A 26,865-nucleotide genomic window follows, 5' to 3' on the forward strand; every position below is an offset into this window, starting at 1 on the left:
AGAATCCTTTGGAAAAGTACCTAGAGCATTTTCTATAACAAAGGCCTACCCTCCAAGGGAAAAGATGTACTAGAATTCTACTCCTAATCTTTGTGCCTTCTGTCTCACCTGGGTTATGAGGAGAAAGCTAAGAAACACCTGTGAGGATAACTGCCTTGGGATACAGGCCCACTAGAAGACTGAGGATTAATCATAAATTGTAGAACACATCAGCTTCCCCACACCTTACGGCCATATCAACAGGCTCCAGCTTAATAACAGTGGATTACAGCTGACGGAGCTGCAAGGCACAGATTCTATTTAAGGTGGAGCTCTTAGGGGATCTCAAAGACAAGGGAGGAGACAAAGAGCTCTTAAAATAAGAAATAAGAACTCGACCTAATTTAAAAATGGGCAAAAGATCTAAATAGGCACCTCCTCAAAGAAGATATACAGATGGCAAAAAAGTATACAAAAAAAGATGCTCGATGTCATTTTGTCATGATTAAAACAATGAACTACCACTACACACTATTAAAATGGCTAAAATTTTTTAAAAAACAATATTAATTGCTGACAATGATGTGGAACAAAAGCGACTCTCATTCATGTCTAGTGGGATACAGCCACTCTGGAAGACAGTCTGGCAATTTCTTACAAAGCAAAATATAGTCTTAATATACAGTCCAGCAATTGTATTCCTAGGTATTTACTCAACTAAATTGAAAACTTACAATCACACAAAAACCTGCATGTGATGAGCAATAGACAATCTGAAAAGCAATTTAAGAAAAGAATTCCATATACGATAGCACCTAAAAGATTAAAATGCCCAGGAATTAATTTACCAAGGAAGTAAAAGATTTGCATAGTGCAAACTGTAAAACATTGCTGAAAGAAATTAAAGGAGACCTAAATAAATGGAAAGGCATCCTGTGTTCATGGACTGAAAGATTAAGTACGGTTAAGATACCAAAACTACCCAAAGTGATAAATGATTCAACTCAATCCCTCTCAATTTTCCAACAACTCTTTTGCAGAAACAGAAAAATCAAGCCTTAAATTCATATGGAATTGCAAGGAACCAAAAATACCCAAAACAATCTTGAAAATGAACAAAGTAGGAGGACTCAGACTTCTCACTTTCAACACTTATTGCAAAGCTACAGTTATCAAAATAGTCTGGTACTGATATGAGGAGAGACATATAGATTGATGGGATAGAATTGAGAGTACAAAAATGAATCCAGACATCTATGGCCAACTGATTTTTGACAAGCATCCCAAGTACATCCACTGGGGAAGAAATAGTCTTTTCAACAAATATTGCAAAGAGTTTCCGCATGAAGAAGAATGAAGTTGCATCCCACCTTACACCATATATAAAAATTAACTCAAAAAGCATCAACAACCTAAATATAGAAGCTAAAACCATAAAACTCTTAGAAGAAAACATAAGGGGAAAGCTTCTTGACTTTGTATTTGGCAATGGATTCTTAGGTATGACACCAAAAATACAGGTGACACAGAAAAAAATAAATAGATTTCATCAAAATTAAAAAGTTGTGCAACAAAAGGCATTAACAGGAAACTGAAAAGACAATCTACAAAATGGGGTAGAATATTTGGAAATTATATATCTGATAACTTAATATGCAAAATATGTAAAGAATTCCTACAACTCAACAACACAAGGACAAAAAACTCCAAAACAAATGGACAAAGGGCCTGAGTAGATGTTTCTCCAAAGCAGACACGCAAATGGCCAATAAGCAAATGAAAAGATGCTTCAAAGCTTTAATCGTTAGAAAAATCAAAATCACCATGGGATATGGCTTCATGCCCACTAACTGGCTATTTTTTTTTAATGGAAAATAACCAATTTTGGCAAGAATGTGAAGAAATTGGAACCCTTGCCCATTGCTGCTGGAGAATGTAAAATGGTATAGTCTCTGCAGAAAACTGTTTAGGGGTTCCTCAAAATGTTAAACATAGAATTACCACAAAACAAAACCTGTTGCCGTCGCACTGATTGCAACTCATAGCGACCCTGTAGGACACAGTAGAACTGCCCCACAGAGTGTCCAAGGAGCGCCTGGTGGATTTGAACTGCCGACCTTTGGGTTAGCACCCAAAGCACTTCACTACGCCACCAGGGTTTCCAGAATTACCACGTGACCCAGCAATTCTACTCCTTGCTGTACACCCAAAAGAATTGAACACAGGGACTCAAACAGACAAGTGTACCCAGATTTTCTGTGCAGCACTATTTACAAGGGCTGAAAGGTGGAAACAACCCAAATGTCCATCAACAGGTTAGTGGATAAACACAATGTGATATATATGTTCCATGTAGTCTTATTCAGTCATACGGAGAAATGAAGTCCTGATGCACGCTGCCTCATGGATGAATCTTAAAAACACTATGCTGAGTGAAATAAGTCAGCCACAAAAGGACAAATGCTGTATGATCCCACTTACGTGAAGTATCTAGAACAGGAAAATGACTACAGTCAGAAAGTAGATGAGGGGTTATAGGGGTGGGGCTAGGGGGAGGCAGAAACACATGCTAAATGTTTAATGGGTACAGAGTTTCTGTCTGGGATGAAAGAGTTTCAGAAACAAATAGTGGTTTCTTAGTTGCCTAGTGCTGCTGTAACAAAAAGTAACACAAAAGGTGGATGACTTTAAAGAACAGAAATTTATTTTCTCACAGTCCTGGAGGCTAAAAGTCCACATTAGGTTTAGGCCATGTCTACTCCTTCTGCGGACCTCTCCTCTAGTCTCTGGTGTCTGCCAGCAATCCTTGACATTTCTGGGCATCTGTCTTCCCCTGTGTGTCTCTGTGTCTATTCTGCTCTTTTAGGAGACACCATCAGAATGGGTTAGGTTTAAGACCCACCCTACACCGGTACAACCTCACTAACGCAACAAAAGAAAGCCTCTGTTTCCAGACAGAATCACAGTCACAAGTACAAGGGTTAGGACTTGAACAATTTTTTTTTTAGGGGGAAGGGGACTCAGTTCATTCCATAACAAATTGTCATGGTTACACAGCAGTGTGATTATAACAAACGCTCCTGAATTTTACACTTAGGTAATTAAAATGGCAAATATTGTTATATATATTTTATCACAATGAAGCATAAAACTTTAAAAATCCACACGTGAATGTTGCAGCAGCTTTACTCATCATCGCCCCAAACTAGAAGCAACGAAGAAGCCCTCCAACAGGAGAATGGATAAACCGTGGCACGTCCACACAAGGGAACGTCGTTCAGCAATAAAAGGCATCAAGCTACAGAAAGCATGGCGCATCCTTAAATGCATATTGCAAAGTGAAAGGAGCCAATCCGAAAAGGCTAGATGCCATGGACCCGAAACTCGTTGCCGTCCAATTGATTTCGACCCATAGTGACCCTACAGGACAGAGTAGAACTGCCCCATAAGGTTTCCAAGGAATGGCTGGTGGATTCCAACTGCTGACCTTTTGGTTAACAGCCAAACATTTAACCACTGTGCCACCAGGGCTCAGGATTCCAATTATATGGCATTCTGGAAAAGGCAAAACTATAGAGGCAGTAAAAGATCAGTGATTACCAGGGGCTCAGGGGAAGAGGGGAAGGGTTGAAGAGGTGAAGCAAAGGAGATTTTTAGGGCAGTGAAATTATTCTTTAGGGTACTGTACTGATGGTTATATGACATGCATTTCTTAAAACCTTGGAGCTTTACAGACCAAAGAGTAAACTTTAATGTAGACAAATTTAAACAAAAATGACTTAGGATGTCAGGGGGATCCAAAGAGAGAGAAGGAATGATAAGAGAATCTAACAGTATCACAAAAGTATGAAACAACCTCACTAAAGGGGATAAGGGGAAATAGTGCCGACCTAAGTAACTTTTTTTTTTTTTAAGTAACTTTGAATGAGTCCTGGTGGCACAATGATTAAGTACTTGGCTGCTAACCAGAAGGTTGGCAGTTCAAACCAACCCAGCAACTCTGTGGCAGAAAGGCTCGGTGACCTGCTCCAGTAAAGACTATAGCCTAGAAAACCCTATAGGACAGTTTTGTCTCACACTGGGTCACTATGAATCAAAAATTGACTCTACGGCACCTAACAAACAAGTAACTTTGGAAACAAGTTAAGTTTATATGACTAAAGGCAAAGACAACTGCACAGAGTCATTGCACTCCAGTCAATAAAGTGGTTTCCCACGGGGGTATGTGTTAATAACTCCGGTACTCCTATACATCTATACTGGAATTGAACACTTGAGAAAATAGATGACATATGGTGGAGGCCCAGTTTCTCACTGTTGGAGTGGGAGTTTATAGATCAGCAAGGGGAGGAAGCTAGGATGAGCCATGGGCCAATAATGCATTAGAGTTGGCGATATCACGATAAGCTTACGGTTAGCTTAATACAGATACAGATGGTTATATATAGAAATATTTATAGATATGTGTATATTCATGGGTTAGTGTAAATGTATACATTTCCTTGCTTCGCTAGCAGAGAAGATCTAGAAGTAAAGACACTTTAGTAGCAATGACCACAGATCTAGTGCCTGGATCTTGGTTTCTAAAACCATTCTTCAGTAAATGGAACCAGAGGTCCTTAAAAAAAATGGCTATTTCTAAGACTCAGGCTATATACAAGATTAGCCTGACGCATTTCATAGTCCCAGAAAGTAAGGAAGTGCTTAAAAACACACACACACACACAAAGAAAAAACACATTGATGGGACTATGTCAAAGAAGCACAAGAGCCACCTGAAAGAGCTCTCAACAGCACAGTTAGAACAATCCGAGCAACCAAATAGAGTAATAATGGATTATAGCCCAAAGTATTAAAAAAAAAAAAAAAAAACCTCATGCATCATACTGATATCAATAAATGATTGAATAAACAGATGGGGGAGAAGAGACAAATTAGGTAGACACACTGCCCTCAAGGATAGAGGACATAACTCTCCAGACCTCAAGTGTGGGCTGGGCATAGTGATTTCCTTCAACAAACGGGGTTGGGGGGAAGCAACTTTACAGCGTAGAACAGTGACAAACACTCTCAGCCAGGTGATCAGGGTCAACATCAACAGTGATAAATAATATTAGTAGCATGTGCCCTTTATATGGAGCCCTGGTGGTGCAGTGGTTAAGAGCTTGGTTGTTAATCAAAAGGTCAGCAGTTCGAATCCACCAGCTGCTCCTTAGAAACCCTATGGGAAAGTTTTACTGTGTCCTAAAGGGTCACTATGAGTCAGAATAGACCCAACAGAAATGGGTTTGTTTTGTTTATCCTTTATATGATGTGACTAAAATGACACTTTTGTGGTCTTCCTCCCAGAGACCTGTAACCTCTCTCTAATCATGGAAAAAAAAAAAAAAAAATTTCAGACAAATTCCAATAGAAGGGGATTCTACAAATAATTGACCAAATACTCCTTAATATTTACTCTATAAATATTTGACAAAATACTCCTTAAAACCCTCCAGACCACCAAAAAACAAGGGAGGCTGAGAAACCACCACAGCTAAGAGAAGCCTAAGAAGACATGACAGCTTAACATAATATGGTATCCTGAATGAGGTCCTTTAACAGAAAAAAGGCATTAGGTAAAAAAAGAAAAACAAAAGAGGAAGAAAAAGAAAATCTGAATAAACTTTGCACGTTAGTTAATAATAACATATCAGTATTGGTGTGTGAATTGTAACAAATGTACCACGGTGATGCAAGATGTTAATAACAGGGGAAACTGGGTGAGGAGTATATGGGAATTCTCTGCAGTGTTTTCTCAACTTTTTATAAATCTAACACTGTCCTAAAAAAATAAAATTTATTTTAAAAAATAAAGTAACATATAACATAAAGAACAAATAATATAAAGAATGGGTTTTGTTTTTGGATGTATTGAAAGCACTAGCTTACAGGAACCAGATACAGGTAACATATTATTTGACTCTTCAGTCGACTTAAGACTTTGAGACTTAGCCTAAAGACTGTACTTAGATAGAAAAAAATAATAATAATAAGTTAAATGGAATTATTATCAAAGTTATTCATGAGAACGATCAACTAGTGAGGAAGAAAGTCTGAACTGCCTTATCCTGATTATCCACAACTATTGAATTCACCACAAAATAGCTTGGTTTCCTTGGCCTTCAATCCTCTTCTGGGTATGAGATGGTGTGGTGAGACATTCCCATTGAGTTAGCCTTCCGGTAGACCAATTCACACTCTCACCCAGTGACAGGGACACATACTCACTAGATGACTGCCTTAGAGCCCTGATGGGAATGTTTCCCTGAATGAAAGAAGATAGATTTAGCAGGACTCTAGCCAATGCCACTGATTTCATTAGGCACAGGCTCTAATGAGCTCAGTAAGCCAGACTCCAAGTTACAACCACTTTATAGGTCTGTAGATGACAACTCAGGATTTATACTGTCAAAAGTCAGGTTAACACTTCTTTTCCTGCCACATACACCTTGACGGCAGCTAACAACAACTACCACCTTGCAAGCTGTGATCCATACCCCGATGCTCCTCCCCAATGAGGGGCACAGTACAGTTCCCAAATCATATTAGAACATGGAGAAAACAATGACATAGATTGACTACCACAGGCAGTCTCTAAGACACCATTGTTTGGTATATGGGTGTGGGTGCCCAAAAGCAGAGCTATCTGAGATTCCCCAGGCTGACCATGGTGGACTAATGTTTTCCAGTCACTTTCTACTAGGGCCAAAAATGTTACCAGGATTCCCTCAGGGTCTCTAATTGCCCTAGTGGCTTTCAAAATTGCTCTGGGCTCTTTCCCCTAAAGAATGAACAACAGTGTGTCCTTTTAGATTTCCCACATCCTCTCACTGCAAAGTCTACGTGTGGAAGGAGACAATACCCTGATAATTTGCATAACAGTGGGTTCTTTTCCACATGGAGTCAAATGTTTTTGTTGTTTGTTTTAATAATCTAATTTTCCTCCCGCTTTTTTTTTTATATATCCTCCCCACCACCCGTCTGTCAGTTGGCTGTACTGTGGTGGTTCGGGTGTTGCTGTGATGCTGGAAGCTATGCCACCACGAGTATCAGCAGAGTCACCCAGCGTGACAGGCGTCAGTGGAGCTTCCATGCTAAGGCAGGCTAGGAACAAAAGACTGGTAAATTTACCTCCCAAAATCAGCCAGTGAAAATCTTATGGATCACAAGAGAACACTGTCTGACTTAGTTGTATGGATTCATCATCGGGAGGGTTCAATAGCTAGAGGAGGACATAGTGCTTGGGTTCTCCCTCCCAGCAAGGGTCAGGGAGACCCTTGGTGAGATGGATTGGCACAATAGCCGCTACAAGCCTGGAACATGCCAGGGAATGTAAGAATGGCTCAGGAGTGGGCAGCGTTTTGTTCTCTTATACATAAGGTTGCCATGAATTGGAGTTGACTCAAAGATGGCTATGTGTGTATCCATGTATCTATGGCTCTATCTATATCTATCTATCTGTCTGTCTGTCTATTCGCTCAAGAAAGCAGAGAATTCACATTAGTTTAGAGTCACAGAATATAAAGAACCCAATTGAGACATCTCAGGCAACTGATACTATAGGTAAGTTGTTTAAAAAGAAAAACCAAACCCATTGCCGACTCATAGTGACCCTATAGGACACAGCAGAAATGCCTCATAGGGCTTCCAAGGACTGCCTGGTAATTTGAACTGGCTGACCTTCTGGTTAGCAGCTGAATGTCTAACAACATATAAATATGCTGAGTTATATCTTGTAAAATTTAGTAAGGAGGAAAATTTCACCTTCCGTTGCATGAAATATACAGTGAAACCTGGGAGAGCCAGAACTCAACAGGACTGCCTTGTTTTTCTGGGTCTTGCAAGTTTTCCACCTTTGCCTTACAGCTTTGCTATTGCTCGTTTCAGCGGAAAATATTTGAGTTTTCCTTCTCTGAAAGATTTCCGCTTTACACATGTTCCGGAGTTTGCAGGTTTTACTGTAATAACATTGATACCGAGGTGTGAGGAAACTGCACGGAACCTGGAAAGGGTAATTGTCATGTAGTTCCAGCGTTTTGCATCTCATTTAGAATGGAAAGCGGTGGGGTCCACAAAAATGAATAACGGGGGTAAAGATAGCAGGAAAATTTATTTCCAGTTCAGTTTATGCCTATTTTTTTATTCAAACTGGTTTGCCCATCCCTTGAAATTACATATGATGACATAATCAAAGTCCAACTTGGCAAAACAGGGAAAGTGCAGCTTTGGTCTGGTTTCTCTTCAATTTTCATCTCCCCTGGGTCTCATTCGTATTTCTTACAGACACTTTCCCTTGTGACCCAGTCCAATTTGACTCCCTACCAGATCTCCTCTACCAAGAGCATCCGCAACTATTTTGCAGAGATCCTATAAATAATGCTGTGACGATGTTGAAAAGATAATATTCAGGAGAAAGCTTTGAGTCTACAGGAAAGGGGCGCGGAATATAAAGGCTTTTTTTCAGAACAGTGTCCAAGATCATGAGTTGCCAATCAACTGAAAGTTCTATTTTCGCCACTGGCTTGACAGGGTTGACCAGTTAACTTTTGCTTTGCTCAGAAACAGCCAGAATTAGGTAAAAGAAGAAGGAACAACTGACCAGTTGGGAAGTTAGGGAGATCAAAGTGGCCTCCTGACTGAGAAGGCTGATGATTGATTACAAAGCAAAGTGGAAAAACTAAGAAGAGTCATCCAGAGATGGTCGTCCACTGCCATTCTGCAGGGTTAGACAAAGAGCTGGTATTCTTCTTCGTAGAGAGGTCTGGCCTTAGGGAAACAACCATTCTCTAGCATTTGGTAAATAATGTTTAAACTCCTTTCATTGTCCCCTCTGTCCCCTCCTGGCCCTGTGGATCTCTTCCCACTGGACACCTGCCTATGAAGCTTTCACTTCAGCACTTAACTGATAACACCCTAAGGTCCTTTACCCCAGAAACCTGTTTACCTTTTACCTGTTCAGCTGCTAACCAAAAGGTGGGCAGTTTGAAACCACTAGCTGCTCCTCGAAAGCCCTATAGGGCAGTTCCACTCTGTCGTATAGGGTCTCTGTGAGTCTGAATAGGCTTGATAGCAATGGGTTTGGGTTTTTTAGTTTACTTGCTTTTTATATTCTCAATATTAAACCAATGCCATCGTTGTCATAACCGTACAAGGCGGATGCAAATACTACTGGGTCGAATACACATATTGACTGTCAGAAGCATTCCAATTTCAGAAATGTGAAAATGAAGGAGAAAAAATATATATACCTTAGAAGAAATATGGTAATGGAGGATGGTTTGAAAACTAAAAAAAGAAAAAAAATCCCAAAAGATTCCAAGAGCTGGATTCCTAATTGTTGAAATGAAATTAAAATCATTATGGTCCATGGCAGAGGGACGGGAAGATGCTGCCCGATTGCCGATGCATTTAGATCAGTTAGCTGCAAGTTCGAAACACGCCTAACATCACTGAGGAGATTTGCAGTGTGGGTTTGGGCAGAGTGGGGCAGGACAGGAGGGGAGCAGCTCATATGCTCACAGAGTTCTTTCATTGAAAAAGGGTATGGTGTGCACTGACCACTCTCTTAGCCACAAGCTTTTTCTTACAAGACCCTTTGTTTTGAACCCCTACAGTGTTCTAATCCCTTTTCCAGCGATTACAGAAATACCGGATCGGCAGCCAGCAACTGTGGACTGACTGACTTGGTTGCCATCGTTTCAGGGATGTTAACACCGAGCCAGCATTGAAGCCAAAGCGCTTCAGTCTTTCCTTCTGAGGGTGAGGCTGTGTGCGTGTGTTTCCTTTAATCCTGTCAGGCGCTTTCTTCTCATTAAAAGGAAAAGCGCCCTGTTAAGGACAGCCACCTCCCGGGGACAGATACGAAACCAAAATTCACAGTCTCTTTCAAATACTTTCGGCTTCACCACTTTACTCCTCACCCCAAGTAAATAACTTTGTATGTCCCAATAGAAGCTAAACTCTGAAAACTTCTCTTGACCAAGTTCTCCAAGAGTTGGGGACAGCCCCTCGCTTTGCACTGGCTGAGGTTGCTTACCTCCCAAGCCCGACCGCGAACTCCACTCCACAACTTATTTCCCTCAGAAAACATGCTTAATGACTTCAAAATCCAGTTGTTTCAAATCGACTCCAAATCATGGTGACCCCACATGGGTCGGAGTAGAACTGTGCCCCACAGGGTTTTCAATGGCCGGTTTTTCAGAAGCAAATCACTAGGACTCTCTTCCAAAGTGCCTCTGGGTGGACTTGAACCTCCCACCTTTCAGTCAGCAGCCCATCAAATTAACTGTTTGCACTACCCAGGATGTTAATGTGCTCAGCTGCTAACCAAAAGGCTGGAGATCCAAGTTCACCTAGAGGTACCTCGGAAGACAGGCCTGGACATCTACTTCCAAAAAATCAGCCATTGAAAACAGTATGCAGCACAGTTCTACTTTGGCACACATGGGGTGGCCATGAGTCAGCATCGACTGGAAGACAACTGGTAGTGACTTGAAGAGTAAGTTAAATATTGAAATCTATATTTTCTTTCCCTCTCACAGCATGTCCTTGTTTCTGCAGTTTCTGTCTAATAGGACCCTTAATGGAAATCACTCTAAAAGGATGTCACTTTTATTTTGATATCTCTAACTATCTACTCCATGCCAGGACTGACCCATAACAGTGAACTGATCAAAAGTCCCTGGCTAATTATATCATCTGGGCTGCATAGAAGGAAGCAAAGGCCTTCTGCTTCAGCTACTACGTTGCCACTCTTCAAAGTTGCTAATTCTTTTCTGGGTGTTGACCAAAACACACACACATACACAAGATGGAGAAGGAGCAAGGAGCATAGGCAAGAAAAACAGGCTGCTATTCCCAGATACATAAAAATATACCTTTGGAAGTGGTTGAGGGAGGAAAAAATATTTTTTAACTCTCACCACCACATTTGTCAGTCTAATTTCTTCCTGAATAAACAGTGCTCTGTTGGAGCTAAAGGACACAAGAAGCTTTTCAGCTCAATGGCTTTTTTGTTTGTTATCAAGGTTATCTATCCCTGTGGGTTGTTGTCTCTGGTCACTGTTCCACTGGGTTTAAGGCAAAGGCATAAATTGTGCCCGTATAACCCCTTCGTTTTTAAGAGAAGGGACACAAGGACAAGTCATGAGACATTTAAATGCTGGGAAACTTCTTAGCTTGAGTATTCTTTCTCAGGAGTCAGCTTACTCCACCAGTGCCTTTATTCATGTGGGATACAATGTTATTTCATTTTCCTCTGGTCATCTTACATCCCTGGAGAGAGCTTGACTCATGATATAATTATATGCTTGGCCAGTTCCCACTGAGACTCATCCAGTCTGCCACTGCCCTGCCCCCCACTGATCTCCCACCCCAATGCCAAGGAGCAGGGAAGTCTGCCAGAAACACAGCGACACATTTTGCAAAACTGTTAATGATTAGGTTCTTGCAGAGCAGTTTGCCATGGCTGCTCCATTTCCTCAGAGGGAACGCTGAGCCCTGGGGGTTAGTGGCTCACTACAGAGCCAGTCTGATTTGTGGTCTGCGGGACTGGTCAGCCCAGCCTGCTTAGTTCTTTGGTGGTTGGTAAAATGTTTCCTGGAGGACAGATTCTTAAATGTTTGGGGGAATTAAGGCTTATTTCACAGAAGACGTGATTACCGTCATTAGAAAACCAGTAAACCAGTTACCATGGAGTTGATTCCAACTTATGATGACCCCATTTGTGTCACAGTAGAACTGTGCTCCATGGGGTTTTAACTGGCTGATTTTTCATAAGTAGGCACCCTTCTTCCCAGGAGCATATGGATGGACTCGAACCTCCAACCTTTCTGTTAGCAGCCTGGTGTGTTAACCATTCACACCAACCAAAGACTCCACTCCATTACAGTTATAACATATTATTGTGTAAAGACAGCTTGGAGATGATCATGGTAGCCCCTAATAATCAATGGCTGTTGCCTGTCCTCTCATTCCATTTGCCCTGAATTAAAGATCAACAAGGGCTGTGGAATTCCAGCTCTAGAAGGGATCAGGAAATCATTTGTTATAGCTGCTGGACTGCAGATTAGTAAATAGCTTTCTCACTTTTCTCAGAAGCTTACAGGGCTGGAAGCTCCCTCCCAGACCATCGAGGGCCATACCGGAACTTTATCTCCTAGCTCTCAATGTCTTGTGTTCTTTCTTTGTCCCACCAGAAATCTAGAATATTTCAATTGGATCTACTTTTTCTAATCTCCAAGGAGTTGGGCTCATGTCAAATATCATTTCCTCAGGAAGACCTTTCCCAAACCCCTAATTCAATTTAGGTGTTCGCCATTGTTTTTTATTATCTTAATACATAGTCCTTCCTTCATGGTTGTTGTTAGTTCCATCAAGTCAATTCTGACTCATAGCAACCGTATGTATAACGGAATGAAACACTGGCAGGTCATGTGCTATTTTCAAAATTGTTGCTATGTTTGAACCCATGGTTGCAGCCTCTGTGTTAATCCACCTTATTAATAAGGGTCCTTACTGACATGATGTCCTTCTCCGTGGACTGGTCCTTCCTGATAGTGTCCAAAGTACTTGAGAAGAAGTTTCATCATTCTTGCTTCTAAGGAGCATTCTGGCTGTACTTCTTCCAAGACAGTTTTGTTTGTTCTTCTGGCAGTCCATGATATGTATATTCAATACTCTTCACCAACACCATAATTCAAAGGCATCAATTCTTCGATCTTCCTTATTTGCTGTCCAGCTTTCATATGCATATAAGGCAATTGAAAATACCATGTCTTGGGTCAGTATTTAGTCCTCAAGGTGACATTTTGTTTTCAACACTGTAAAGACATCTGTTGTAGCAGATGTGCCCAATACAATACATCCTTTGATTTCTTGACTGCTGCTTCTATGAGCATCCATTGTGGATCCAAGTAAAATGAAATCCCTGATGACTTCAATCTTTTCTCTGTTTATCATGACATCCCTTGTTGGTCCAGTTGTGAGGATTTTTGTTTTCTTTATGTGGAAGTGTAATCCATACTGAAGGCTGTAGTCTCTGATCTTCATCAGTAAGTGCTTGAAGTCCTTTTCACTTTCAGCAAGCAAGGTTGTGTCATCTGCATAACGCACATTGTTAGTGAGTCTTCCTCCAGTCCTGATGCCTCATTCTTCTTCATGTAGTCCAGCTTCTCGTATTATTTGCTAAGCATACAGATTGAATAAATATGGTGAAAGGATACAACCCTGATGCACACCTTCCCCAATCCCAAATCACACAGTATCCCCTTGTTCTGTTCAAATGGCTGTCTCTTTATCTATGTACAGGTTCTTAATGAGCACAATTAAGTGTTCTGGAATTTCCATTCTTCACAATGTTATCCATAATCTGTTATGATCCACACAGTTGAATGTCTTTGCATAGTCAGTGAAACACAGGTGAACATCTTTCTGGTATTCTCTGTTTTCAGCCAAAATCCATCTGACACCATCAGTGATATCTCTAGTTCCACGCCCTCTTTTGAATCTAGCTTGAATTTCTGCCAAGTCCCTGTCAATGTATTCCTGCAACCATTTTTTAATTATCTTCAGCAAAATTTTACTTTTGTGTGATATCGTTCTATAATTTCCACATTCTGTTGATCTGTGTCTTTAAAATGGGCATGAGTATGGATCTCCTCCTGCGGCTGATCAGGTAGTTGTCTTCCAAATTCCTTAGCATGGACAAGTGTTGCATCTCTTTGCTTAAACATCTCAATTGGTATTCCATCAATTTCTGGAGCCTGTTTTTTCCCAATGCCTTCAGTGCAGCTTAGACTTCTTCCTTCAGTACCATCAGTTCTTGATCACATACTACCTACTGAAATGGCTGGATGTTGGCCAGTTCTTTTTGGTATAGTGACTCTGTGTATCCTTCTATCTTCTTTTGATGCTTCCTGTGTCATTCAATGATTTGCCCATAGAATCTTTCAGTATTGCAACTCAAACCTTGAATTTTTTCTTCAATTCTTTCAGCTTGAGAAATGCCGAGGGTGTTCTTCCCTTTTGGTTTTATAACTCTGGGTCTTTGCACATGTAATTATAATACTTTACTTTGTCTTCTCAAGCTGACTTTTGAAATCTTCAGTTCAGCTCTTTTACTTCATCATTTCTTCCATTTGCTTTAGCTACTCGACATTCAAGAGCAAGTTTCAGAGTCTCTTCTGACATCCCTTTTGGTCTCTTCTTTCTTTCCTGTCCTTTTAATGACCTTTTACTTTCTTCATGTATTATGTCATCCCACAACTCCTCTGGTCTTCTGTCAGTAGAGTTCAATGCATCAAATCTATTTTTGAGATGGGTTCTAAATTTAGGTAAGATATATTCAACTTCATGCTTTGGCTCTGGTGGACTTTTTAAAATTTTCTTCAGCTTTTTTTTTTCAGCTTCAGCTTGAACTTGCCTATGAGTAATTGACTGTTCCACAGTTAGCCTTTGGCCTTCTTTTAACTGATGATGTTGAGCTTTTTCATTGCCTTTTTCCACAGAAGTCATCAATTTGATTCCTGCATATTCCATCCAGTGAGGTTCACGTGTATAGTCGCAGTTTAGGTTATTGATAAAAAGTATTTGCAATGAATAGGTCATTGGTCTTGCAAAATTCTATCATGTAATCTTCAGCATGGTTTCTATCACCAAGGCCATATTTTCCAACTATTCATGCTTCTTTTTTTTCCCCAGTCACCAGTAATTACCAGTGCATCCTGATTGCAAGTTTGATCAACTTCAGACTGCAGAAGTTGGTAAAAACTTCAATTTCTTCATCTTTGGCATTAGTGATTAGTGTGTAAATGTGAATAACAGTCATGTTAACTGGCCTTCCTTGTAGACGTATGGATACTATCCTGTCACTGACAGTGTTTTACTTCAGGATAGATTTTGAAATGTTCTTTTTGACAATGAATGTGATGCCATTCCTCTTAAATTTGTCATTCCCAGCATAGTAGAACATATAATTGTCTGATTCAAAATGGCCAATACTAGTCCCCTTCAGCTTACTAATGCCTAGGATATCGACCTTTAAGCATTCATTTCATTTTTGACAACTTCCAGTTTTTCTAGATTCATACTTTATACATTCCACATTCCAATTATTAATGGATGTTTGCAGCTTTTCTTCTCATTTTGCATCATGTCACATCAGCAAATGAAGGTCCTGAAACCTTGATTCCATCCATGTCGTTAAGGTTGACTCCACTTTGAGGAGGCAGCTGTTCCTCAGTCTTGTGTTCTGATGCTATTTGTAAGGTTTGTGCTGGTCAGTATTTTCAGAAGTAGATTCTTCCCAGTCTGTCTTAGTCTGGAGCCTCCCCTGAAACCTACCCACCATTGGTGACCCTGTTGGTATTTGAAACACCAGTGGCATAGCTTCCAGCATCACAGCAACATGCAAACCACCATGGTACATCAAACTGACAGATGAACAGTGGCCTTCCTTCATAGCTCTTATCATAATTTGTAATTTTATATTTATTTGTATATTTATTTGCTTAAAGCCTATCATCTCTCACTAGATTATAAATTCCATAACCAAAGACCATATTTGTGTTGTTGCTTTCTTTAAAATCACCACCAACAAACCCATGGCTTTACAATGCATGGCACAAAGTTAGCTCTTAATATATGTTAGTTAGAAACCCTCAATAGCCCCAATGCTGGGCTGAAACATACCAATGATGGTGAAGATGACTCAGGATTGGGCCATATTTTGTTCCTTTATACATAAAGTTGCCATGAGTTGGAGCTGACTTGACGACTAACAACAACTTCATTAATATTATTTTCATCAGCACCAATTTAATTCATGCACTTCTCAGTACCCACTCAACCAAATTCTTCATGGTTTTGAAAACTAGGACTGCTGCCCCTTCCCCCTTTTACTCATTTTTCTCTTAGGAAAAATCCCACATGTGCCATAAAGGATCCTGGATTCTTTCTAAAGGGAAAACCATAAGGAAAAATAGTCCATATATTTTTCTGGTATTTTAGTATTGAGTCTCCTTCATAGCCATGGAACTGATCCAAATTGCTTTCTTCCCAGAAGGTCTCAGGAGCTTCATATTCATACTGTACTTACATCAAGAGCACCCAAAATACTGCGTCAAATATAGCCACTTGTTTCCATCCAGTTATCCTCTTTGCCCCAAACCACCTCCCTGAATTGTCAGGAAAGTATTCCACTGGATGGCCCTGTGGTGCTGCTGCCTGAGACATGGCCATGTTGTTGTTGTTATTAGTTCTCTTCCAATCATTTTTACTCCTGGCAGCCCTGTGTGCCAAGTAGAACTATGCCCCAGGATTTTTAAGGCTTTGACCTTTTAGAAGTAGATTGCCAGGCCTGACTTCTGAGCTGTCTCTGGATGGGTTCAAACTGCCAACCCTTCGACTAGCAGTCAAGTAGTAGTCCTTAACTGTTTGCACCAACCAGGGACTCCTTAGACATGGCAATGGGCCTCAGTAAGAAACCACATAGTCGGAAATAAGGGTAATGTCAGCCCAGCTCTACTCTTGGGGAAGGCAGGCTGTGAGCTTCTGTGGAGGGCCTCCTGCCTAACGGCTTACATCCTCCACCCCTCAGCTGTCCTGTGCTAACTCAGAGTTTCTCTAACACACTTCCCTCCAAGGCTCCAGGATAAAGGGGGCCATAGCACTTTCATTCTCACTGACCTCCCTGGGCACATCTCTTTTAAGATAACCTGACAGTCATCTTATCTGCCTATTTCTGAACAGCTATTGAAATTGCACTGTTCTTGGAGTCAAGGTATCTGGGCTTTCATCTCAGCTTTGCCACTTATGAAATTGTGTGTGTTTTAACAAAGACTTCACTTCTCTGAGTTTCAAATACTGTAATTATAAAATGAGGATGATACTAAACTGCTTCATAGGGTTATTGTGATCATTTAAATAATAATAACAGTTATAACACCAACAATAATAATGGTGTGAAAGGACAGCATCAAATATTTCATAGGATCCACGTACGTATTTGCTGGAGGTACCCAGGATAACCAACATGTTGATTCAAATGTGATTTTTTTTTTTTTAAGTTTTATCAGTATCATCAAACATTTTTTGAACTAGTGGCAAAGCACTGAGAATACAATTAAGAAAAGAGGTCTCCCTCTAGGTGCCTCCCACTTAGTTGAGAAGACAAAACAGGTAGATTACATGGTATATGATGATAGAAAGCAATGTGCACTGAGCCTTAAATGAATGGCCTAAAAAACAAACACCTCAAATATCCCAGATGAGAACTATTTCTGAGGGTGGAGCTATCATAGAAATTTTCTGGAAAGAGATAACATCATTTTTGTTTCAGTTAGCATTGCTGTGTATTAAACCATTAAACCTAAGTGGCTTAAGAAAAATGATTCATTATTTTTTGTGATTCTGTAGGTTGGCTGGGATATTCCTCTGCTAACCTCCTCTGGGCTCATTCCTGAAGCTGCATCTATCTGGAGGTCTGCTGGGTTAAAGGGTACTAATGGATATTAACTGGGGGTCTTTGTCCTCCTCTAGGAAATCTCTTATCCTCTATTAGGCTAGCATGGAAGTCTCACAGCAGCATTCCAAGAGGGTGCAAGTGGAAGATGTAAGACTTCTTTGAGACCCAGGCACCAAAACTCACATAATGTCATTTTCACATCAAAAGGCTAGTCCAGATTTAAGGGTGCAAAGAAGAGTAGCAGAGGTATACTGCAAAGGGACGCATATACTGGGATCAAAAGAACTGATGACCATTAAAAAACGACCACAGCTTAGTTCTGTAATCATCTCTATGTAAATCTGCCTTGTCACTATACTGTCAATCTCTTGAGGGTAGATAAAAGATATTATTAACTATTTGCCCAGTGACTAATATGGACACTGTAACAGTAAGATTTATAAATAAATAAATAAAACTAATGATGAGCAGGTATATAATTACATGTATAAAAAAAAGTTTTTTTTTTTTATTTTATAGATACTAAAAAAGAAAAAAGTTGCCATAAAGTCAACTCTGGCTTATAGCAACCTCATGTGTGTTCAGGTAGAACTGTGCTCCATAGGGTTTTCAGTGGCTAATTTTTCGGAAGTATATTGCCAGGTCTTTCTTCAAGGTGCCTCTAGGTGGACTTGAACCTCCAAACTTGCAGCCAAGCATGTCAGCCATTTGCACCACCCAGGGACTCTGACAGTGTAATAATCAGAATAATGCTGCTCACTGCCCCTTCTGGAATGAGAAAGTAACAGAAAGTAGACTGAACCTCCCAAATTAAACAATGAAATAACTAGAAAAGCATAATAAACAATACTTTTCAGAAGTCAGACAAGCAGTACAGGACAGCAATCCCTAGAAGGGAAATAAGCAAGGTGAGCTCTACGATTGCTCCAGATTACTGACTATAAAGAGTTTCCAGGGTGTAATGCGGGGAAAGCCAAACGGAGCCTGGCGAGCTCCCTGAGTTGAGGAGACAGAGTTCAGAGTTTGAGGAGTCCAAAGTGGCTAGATGTATAAAGAAGAATACCAGGAGAGAGAGATGAATTCTCAGAAAGACAAAGAGCTCTGAAGATCTAGAGAGATTTCTCTTGAATCTTTAGCTGAGAGGGCAGATCAACAAAAATGTGCGAAGAAACTACCAAGGTCAGGGAAAGAGCAGTAGGAAAAGCAGGCAGAACAATCCTCAGAGCTCACAGAAGTCAGGAATAACCAGGGCTTCCACCAGCTAGAGACCGAGTAACACAAGAGGAAATAGCAATCCTAAATGTTTATTCAGCTAATAATAGAGATTCAAAGTATATAATGCAAAACCTCAGAGAAGTGAAGGGTGAAGTAGATAAAAGTACAAATATAGTCTAATATTTAAATACCTCTCTCTCAATAAAGGATAGAACAAGTGGACCGAAAATCAATAAGGGAAATCGGTAAGGATGTATGTCTTAGACTGTGTTCTCTAGAGAAGCAAAACCAGTAAAGCATATATATATATATATATAAAGAGAGAGAGATTTATATTAAGGAAATGGCTCACACAGTTGCAGAGGCTGGAACCTCCCGAATCCATGAGTCAGGATAGAGGCTTCTCCTGATGCACATATGTAGCCACAGGGGCTGGTGAACCCAAGATCAGCAAGTCGGTGAGCAGGGCTCTTGTTCACAGGCTGCGAAGATTGACGAATCCCAAAGATTGGCAGGCAAGACCACAGGTAAGCTGCTAGCTCAAGTCCCAAGAACCAGAGATCAGATGAACAGGAGCCAGCTGCAGGATCCAGAATGAGTAAGAAGCCACAAGCCTTGCCAGAATATCCAATGCAGGGTCCAAGGAAACTCCCTTTCAACTGATTGGCTACTAACAGCAAATCCCATCATGGAAGTGATCACATAATAACAAATCTCATCATGGAACTGATCACACCATCCTATGACTGTCAAGTCACTGAGAATCATGGCTCAGCCAAGTTGACACACAACCTCAACCATCATAAGACTTGAACAACACTATCAAACAACTTTACTTAGTTGACACGTATAGAACACTCTACACAACAGCAGAAAAGAAGCACACTTGCTTCCCAAGATCACATAGGACATTTATCAAGATAGACGATATTCTAAGCCATAAAATAAGACTCATTAAATTTAAAAAGATTCAAATCATACAAACTATGTTCTTGGACCATAAGAGAATTAAATTAGAAATCAATGACATAAAAATCTCTGAAAAAATCCCCCAATATTTGGAAACTAAATGACATAATCCATGGGTCAAATAATCCATGGGTGAAAGGAGTAATTGACAGGAAATTAGAAGGTATTTTGAACACAATGAAAGTGAAAACATGACATCAAAATTCACGCGATGCAGCTAAAGCGGTACTTAAAAGGAAATTTACAACTTTAAATGCTTATGTTAGAAAAAGAAAAAACGTCTCATTAATTACCCTACCTTCTATCATAAGGAACAAGAAAAAGAATAGCAAGTAGAAAATAATAAGAAAGGAAATAATACAGATAAAAGCAGAAATGAATGAAATACAACACAGAAAAATAATAAAGTGAAAGAGATCAAAAGTGATTCTTTGAGACCAATAAATTTATAAATACACCAAAAAAAAAAAAAAAAAAAGCCCAGTGCCGTTGAGTTGATTCCGACTCATAGCGACCTTATAGCGGCCCTATAGGACAGAGTAGAACTGCCCCATAGAGTTTCCAAGGAGCGGCTGGTGGATTCAAACTGCCGACACTTTGGTTAGCAGCCGTAGCACCAGGGCTTCCAAATTTATAAATATCTAGGGGAAAAAGTGAGAAAATATAAACTACAAATATCAGTAATAAGAAAAGGGTTATCACTACAGATCCTACGGGCATTAAAAGGAAAAATAAGGGAATGCACACTGGTAAATTCTTGTAAACATGGTGATATTTTTAAGATGCTAATTCTCCCTAAATTGATGGCTAGATACAACACAACTGCAATCAAAACACCAGCAAATTATTTTTTAAAAATTGGGAAGCTGATTCTAAAATTTATATGAAAATTCAAAGAAACTAGAATAACAAAAATATTTTGAGTCAAAAAGAACAAAGTTGGGGGATTTACACTATCTTATTTCACTTACTATAAATCTAAATCTATGATAACCAAGACAGTATGGTACTGACACCAAGAAAAATAGATCAAATGGAGAGCCCAGAAATAGATCCACGTATACATGGTCAATTGTTTTTTTGATGAAGAAACCAAAGCAATTCAATGGGAGAATGGATAATCTTTACAACAAATGTCACTTGTACAATTAAATAGCCATTTTCAAAAAAAATTAAAAATGAGCCTTGAATCTTACCTCATTCTATGTATAAATATTCACTCCAAATGGGTCATAGATCTAGAAGTAAGAGTTCAAACTATAAAACTGCTAGAAGAAAAGCTTAGTGGCCTTGGGTTTGGAAAAATTTTTTTTAAAGGACTGGTATTTAGATTATATAAAGAACCATACAACTCAATCATAAAAATGCAAATAATCTTTTAAATGGGCAAAAGATTTGAACAGATATATCTCCAAAGAAGATATATGGATGGCAAATAAAACACACGAAAATGCAAATTACAATACCACTACACACCCACTAAAATTACTGTGCTGTAAAAGCTCACCCTTCCAAGTGTTAGCCAGTATGCAGATAAACTGGAACTCTCATATATTGCTGATGAGAATGTAGGGAATGTAAAACTGTACAATCACTTCAAAAAACATTTTGACATTTCTTTAAATAGTTAAATATCCACTTATTATAAAAATATATATATACCATCAAGCAATTCTGCTCCTAGGCATTTATGCAAAAGAAATAAAAACGTGTACACACAAAGACTTGTACAGTAATTTTCAGGGCAGCTGATGTGTAATAGTCAACAACTAGAGGCAACTGAAATGTCTATCATCAGGTGAATGGACTTATTGTGATATATTCACTCAATGAAATACTACTTAGCAATATTACGGAACAAACTGTTGACACACACAGTAACATGGATGAATCTTCCAGAGATCCATCGACAGTCAGCTGAATGTGTCTCTATAGGTCAGGACAAGTTCACATACTGGTAGAGATGGGTTCCTGGATCTCAGTGAGAGACGAATCAGATAGGGCGCTACCTTCAGAGCACTCCCCAGGGTGAAGGGGCCCAAGACTTTGAATCAAAAGGAGAGGAATGTTACTCAAGGCTGCATGAGGTGGGTTCTGGGATGGAGGGTCAGAATTTTTGAGGAGCTGAAGTTATAATGAAATAAACAATTAAAAACAAACAAACAAACAAAAAACCAAACTGCTGCCGTTGAGTCCATTCTGACTCATAGCGACCCTAGAGGACAGAGTAAAATCGCCTCATAGGGTTTCCAGGGACAGCCCAGTGAATTTGAACTGCCAACATTTTTGGTTAGCAGCAGTACCTCTTAACCACTACACTACCAGGGTTTCTGAAATAAACAATAGAACAAGTCAAATCTAAAAGTCAGGGAATGAAAACAAAGAAACTAGAACTTGGTAAGTTCTTTGATGAAGGAAGGTGTCACTTCTTAAAGGAGCCACTCTAGGTTAAGGTGGGAGTGCCCCAAAGGCAAACTCAATTGACTGCTCCATTTTCTGTAGTTCGAAATGATATACATGAGGACTGTCATTGCTGTTGCTGTTTTGTGTTGTTTGACTAGAAGAACGGGAGGAAATTTGTTCCCCTGGGACATGGAAGAAGAAAGTAAAGATGGGCTTTCTGACTTTTTGTGTGTTTCTGCCTTGTCCTTGGGCTAATTTTTTTTTTTGTTGCTGTTGTTGCCATATTTACAGATTTGATCCAAAAGGTACATGTCCTTTTACCTGAGAGGCCTGATGCAACGTGGACAATAGGGGGCAGAACTGGTTCTAAGACAGGGAGCAAAAGCCCTGAGATCAGAGGGTGCCTGTTTGAAAAATAGCGAAGGGACTAGTGTGGTTAGAGGAGAAGCCAAGTAAAAGAAATAGACTATATTATAAGAGAGGTAATAGGGGGTTGAGTATGGAACCTAGAGACTTAGCAAGACAAGGAACAGAGGGGCCCCCAAATCTGCAAACAAAGTAACAAGAAATGGGCCAGGGCGCAGAAACAAAGCCATTCCCCAGAACTATGGGGCAGGGTATCTAAAAACAGCCTACAAACTTCTTTAAAGTTGCCTTTCAGAAGCAGCTGGATAAAACCAGCCCAGAGACATGCGCAGAACATCCACCTGTGACCACTGTGTGACCTTCCACCAGGGGCAGTGAGGGGCTACATCCCCAGCCAGGGAATCCAACCCAGGGAGCAAGAGACTGCACAGGCGCGACACCCCATAATAAGTCCTGCTATGAATCCCAGAGGCCTCCAGGACAGGAGCCATCTTGGAAAGGTGCTGCTCACGCACCTTAGTTAACATATCCCCGCCTGTGCCTATGAATAAACATGAATCTTTTCCCGCCCAAGAACTTTTAAAAATTCTGGCCTGTCTTTTTTTCTGTGAGATGAGGGTAAGCGTTGCTCTAGGCCCTCCTCCTCTCTGCTTGCAAGCCTCTTCAATAAAGCTTTGCTCGTGTGGAAAACTACGTGCCTTACCTGCTCATTCTTGACCAGTGAGAGGCAAGAACCTTATTCCGGTAACAGTTCTGAGACCCAGGTGACAAATTCAACTCAGGAGTAATGAAAAAGAAACTCCCTACCCCCACCACACCTCCACACAGAGACCACAGTATGGCGCTGGCTGAGTGAACACGTGCTTTTGCACAACCTGGTTCTCTGACCAGAACCCTCTTCTTTCCCCTCTTCATCTAGTTAATCCCTACCATATTCCAGATGCAACTCCATCGTACACCCCAGACCTCCCTGACCAGGCTAAACACACACTTGTGAGCTGTGCCACTTGTCTCGCCTTCACGGAATGTGCCTCATTTACAACTTAACGTTTACTGGGATGACTTGATTAATGTCTGTCTCCCTCATAGACTCCAAGTTCCATTGTACTCCTAGAGCCTAGGAGAGTGCCTGGAATACAAAATACCTGCAAAAAAAAGGATTTACAATGAATGAGTGAAGGTGGTGAGAACCACTATGCTCAACTCAGGCAGTGTGGGAAAGCAGTTCCCTCAGGGAGGCACCAGGAGATGTGATGGTGGCAAATCACCACCTTCGAGTGGCTGGCAGGCAACAGACGACAAGGCTCTCCAAGTGAAAGGAGCCAATCAAACATTGAAAAGAAACCAAATCCGTTGCCATCGAGTCGATTCTGACTCAGAGCAACCCTGCAGGACAGAGTAGAACTGCTCCATGTGGTTTCCAAGGAGCACCTGGTGGATTTGAACTGCTGACCTTTTGGTTAGCAGCCATAGCTCGTAACCAGTACACCACCAGGGTTTCCATCAGAGGCATCTAAACTTCATAGGGAAATTACCAAGTCACAGAAAGTGCGTCCATATAGCAACCCAGTCCCCACCCCCCCCCCCCTTCATTAACACTGTTCACAGCCCAAGATCTCACCTGGCAAATCCTCCTTTCCCGTACGCCAAACGAATCATGCCCATTGCAGGAAATGTAAAGTCAGACTTATCATTTCTATCTTTTCATCATCCCCTCTCTTCCTTTTTCACCCAGTGTGGCCATACTTTTTCCATTCTTAGACAAAACCCTCAGTTCTGGGGCATCTCATTTCTGTCAAACCAAGGAAAGGGATTTCTCCAGGTCTTTGCACTGTGTGGGTAGCAGGATCCAAAGACAAGCCCCAGAATTTTCACAGGGGAACCAGATCTAGGAGTTCTAACCAATTAAATGCTCCTTATCTGGTTTGTGCCGCTGGAGCCAAGCCCCTCACACGCTTGTGTGGGATTCCGTAGGGACCTATTTTGAAATTTATCTTTTTGGATGTTGGTCCTTGAAATAAATCTCACAGAACTGGCCCATGAAAGGAGGGAAAGAAAAAGGAGAAGGAAAAGAATGAGAAAATACTTAAATCAGCTAAATTATTTTTTACTTTTGTTAATCTCTAAATTAATGAAAACAAAATGAGGATTTAGAAAAATCCTCACAATGGGACCGATAAGCTACATCTTGACATTGTTGTTGTTAGGTGCTGTGCAGTCAGTTGCCACTCATAGTGACCCTATGTGAAACAGAACAAAACACTGCCAGGTCCTGCACCATCCTCACAATCATTATTATGTTTAAGCCCATTGTTGCAGCCACTGTGTCAATCCATCTCATTGAGGGTCTTCCTCTATCTGCCTGACCCTCTACTTTACCAAGCATGATGTCCTTCTCCAGGGACTTGTCTCTCCTGATAACATGTCTAAAGTACATGAGACAAAGTCTTGCCATCCTCACTTCCAAGGAGCACTCTGGCTATATTCCTTCCAAGACAGGCTTGTTCCTTCTAACATCATGATAAATGGAGAAAAGATTGAAGTTGTCGAGGATTTCATTTTACTTGAATCCACAATCAATGTCCATGGAAGCAGCAGTCAAAAAATCAAAGGACATATTGCATTGGGCAAGTATGCTGCAAAAGTGTTGAAAAGCAAAGATGTCACTTGGAGGACTAAGGTGCACCTGACCCAAGCCATGGTATTTTCAATCACCTCATATACATGTGAAAGCTGGACAATGAATAAGGAGGCCTGAAGGATTGATGCCTTTGAATTATGGTACTGGTGAAGAATACTGACTACCCCATGGACTCCCAGAAGGGAGAACAGGTCTGTCTTGGAAGAAGTACAGCCTGAACGCTCATTAGAAGCAAGGATGGCGAAATTTGTCTCACATACTTTAGACATGTTATCAGGAGGGATAGTGCAGCACAAGGCAGCATTTCGTTCTGTTGTGCATAGGGTCGCTATGAGTTGGAACTGACTCGACGGCACCTAACAACTACGAGAAGTTAATCACTAAGGGCAGGAAATCACAATTGTGATGATCATGATGATGGTAATGAGGATGAAGAAGAAAAGGATGAGAGCAGGAGATAGCAGATAGTGATAAATAAAAAATAAAAAAGTTGCCGTAGAGTTGATTTGGACTCATAGGGACCCTATAGTACGGAATAGAAGTACCCTACAGGGTTCCCAAGACTGTAAATCTTCACAGAAGTGGACTGCCACATCTTTCTTCTGAGGAGGGGCTAGTGGATTCAAACCACTGACCTTGCTTTCCGTTAGCAGCTGAGAGCTTAATCCCTGTGCCACCAGGGCTCCTTAGGATAATGATAACAGGTATCAATCTACAAACTACACCTCATCCCAGTCTGTCCCTGAACCGCTTACCAGGTTCTGGAGGTGAAGCCTTAGCCAAACACTTAGTGATGTCATTATCATGAAAGACTTGAAACTGTCCTGCATGAAAAAACCGCTACAGAGACTGCTTTACAAAAAGTCATAACGCTGTGACTTCTACTAAGTGAAAAGGCTCCTTGCACTACAAAACCCTGGAAACTATGGCCCCTGGGCACCCGGCTAACTCAGAAATGACCCCACTCCTGAAGGCCATCTTTCAGCCAAAAATTGTTGCTAGGTGCCATCAAGTTGATTCTGACTCATAGCGACCGTATGCACAACAGAACGAAACACTGCCCAGTCCTGTGCCATCCTCACAGTTGTTTCTATGCTTGTGCCCATTGTTGCAGCCACTGTGTCAATTCACGTCATTGAGGATCTTCCTCTTTTTCGCTGACCCAAAGATTAGACAGGCTTATAAAACAAACAATAACACCCATGAAGTACCTGCTTCTTAGTTCAGGTATATGAGATCAAATGGGCAACACCTGCCCAAAAGCAAAGACGAGAAGGCAGGAAGGGGCAAGAAAACTGGATGAATAGACACCGGGAACCCAAGATGGAAAAGGAAAGAGGAAGAGTGCTGACACATTGTGGGGATTGCACCCAATGTCACAAAACGAGTTGTGTATAAATTTTTGAATAAAAACCTAATTTGTGCTATAAACGTTCACCTAAAGTGAATAAAATTAAAAATAAATAAATAAATATAGTCCCCAGTCATAATTAAAAAAAAAAGAGAGATTGCTTACAAAGAGAAAACTTCTATTTTTAACGTATTTTTGAGTTACTCGTTGTTGTTGTTTGTTTGTTTATGTGTTGCAGCTTCCTTCCTGGGATGGATCCACAAATTTCTGACTTCAGAGGTGTCTATGCTAAGCTGTGGCCTAAAGAGAAACCCATATTTTTCTCTGCCTAATTTTTAAGGATGGCCTCTTTTTCACTACCTTGGGGAACTGGAACTGGAAGCTAAATTTTACAGAACCACCTTTAAGTTACAATTTCTTTAGCCCTTTGGAGAC

General features: G+C 40.6%; 1 long non-coding RNA gene across 2 annotated transcripts in view; it reads right to left on the reverse strand.

The window, feature by feature from the left end:
- The window catches only part of LOC135228663 (uncharacterized), a 114,977-nt gene that overhangs the window by 39,527 nt on the left and 48,585 nt on the right, over positions 1 to 26,865 (reverse strand). For both annotated transcript variants that reach the window (XR_010319446.1, XR_010319444.1), the window contains one exon: positions 23,487 to 23,583. This is a non-coding gene — a long non-coding RNA (uncharacterized LOC135228663). The remainder of the gene's footprint in view (positions 1 to 23,486; positions 23,584 to 26,865) is intronic.

This window comes from Loxodonta africana, chromosome 25, assembly GCF_030014295.1.
Source record: "Loxodonta africana isolate mLoxAfr1 chromosome 25, mLoxAfr1.hap2, whole genome shotgun sequence".
Taxonomy (NCBI): domain Eukaryota; kingdom Metazoa; phylum Chordata; class Mammalia; order Proboscidea; family Elephantidae; genus Loxodonta; species Loxodonta africana.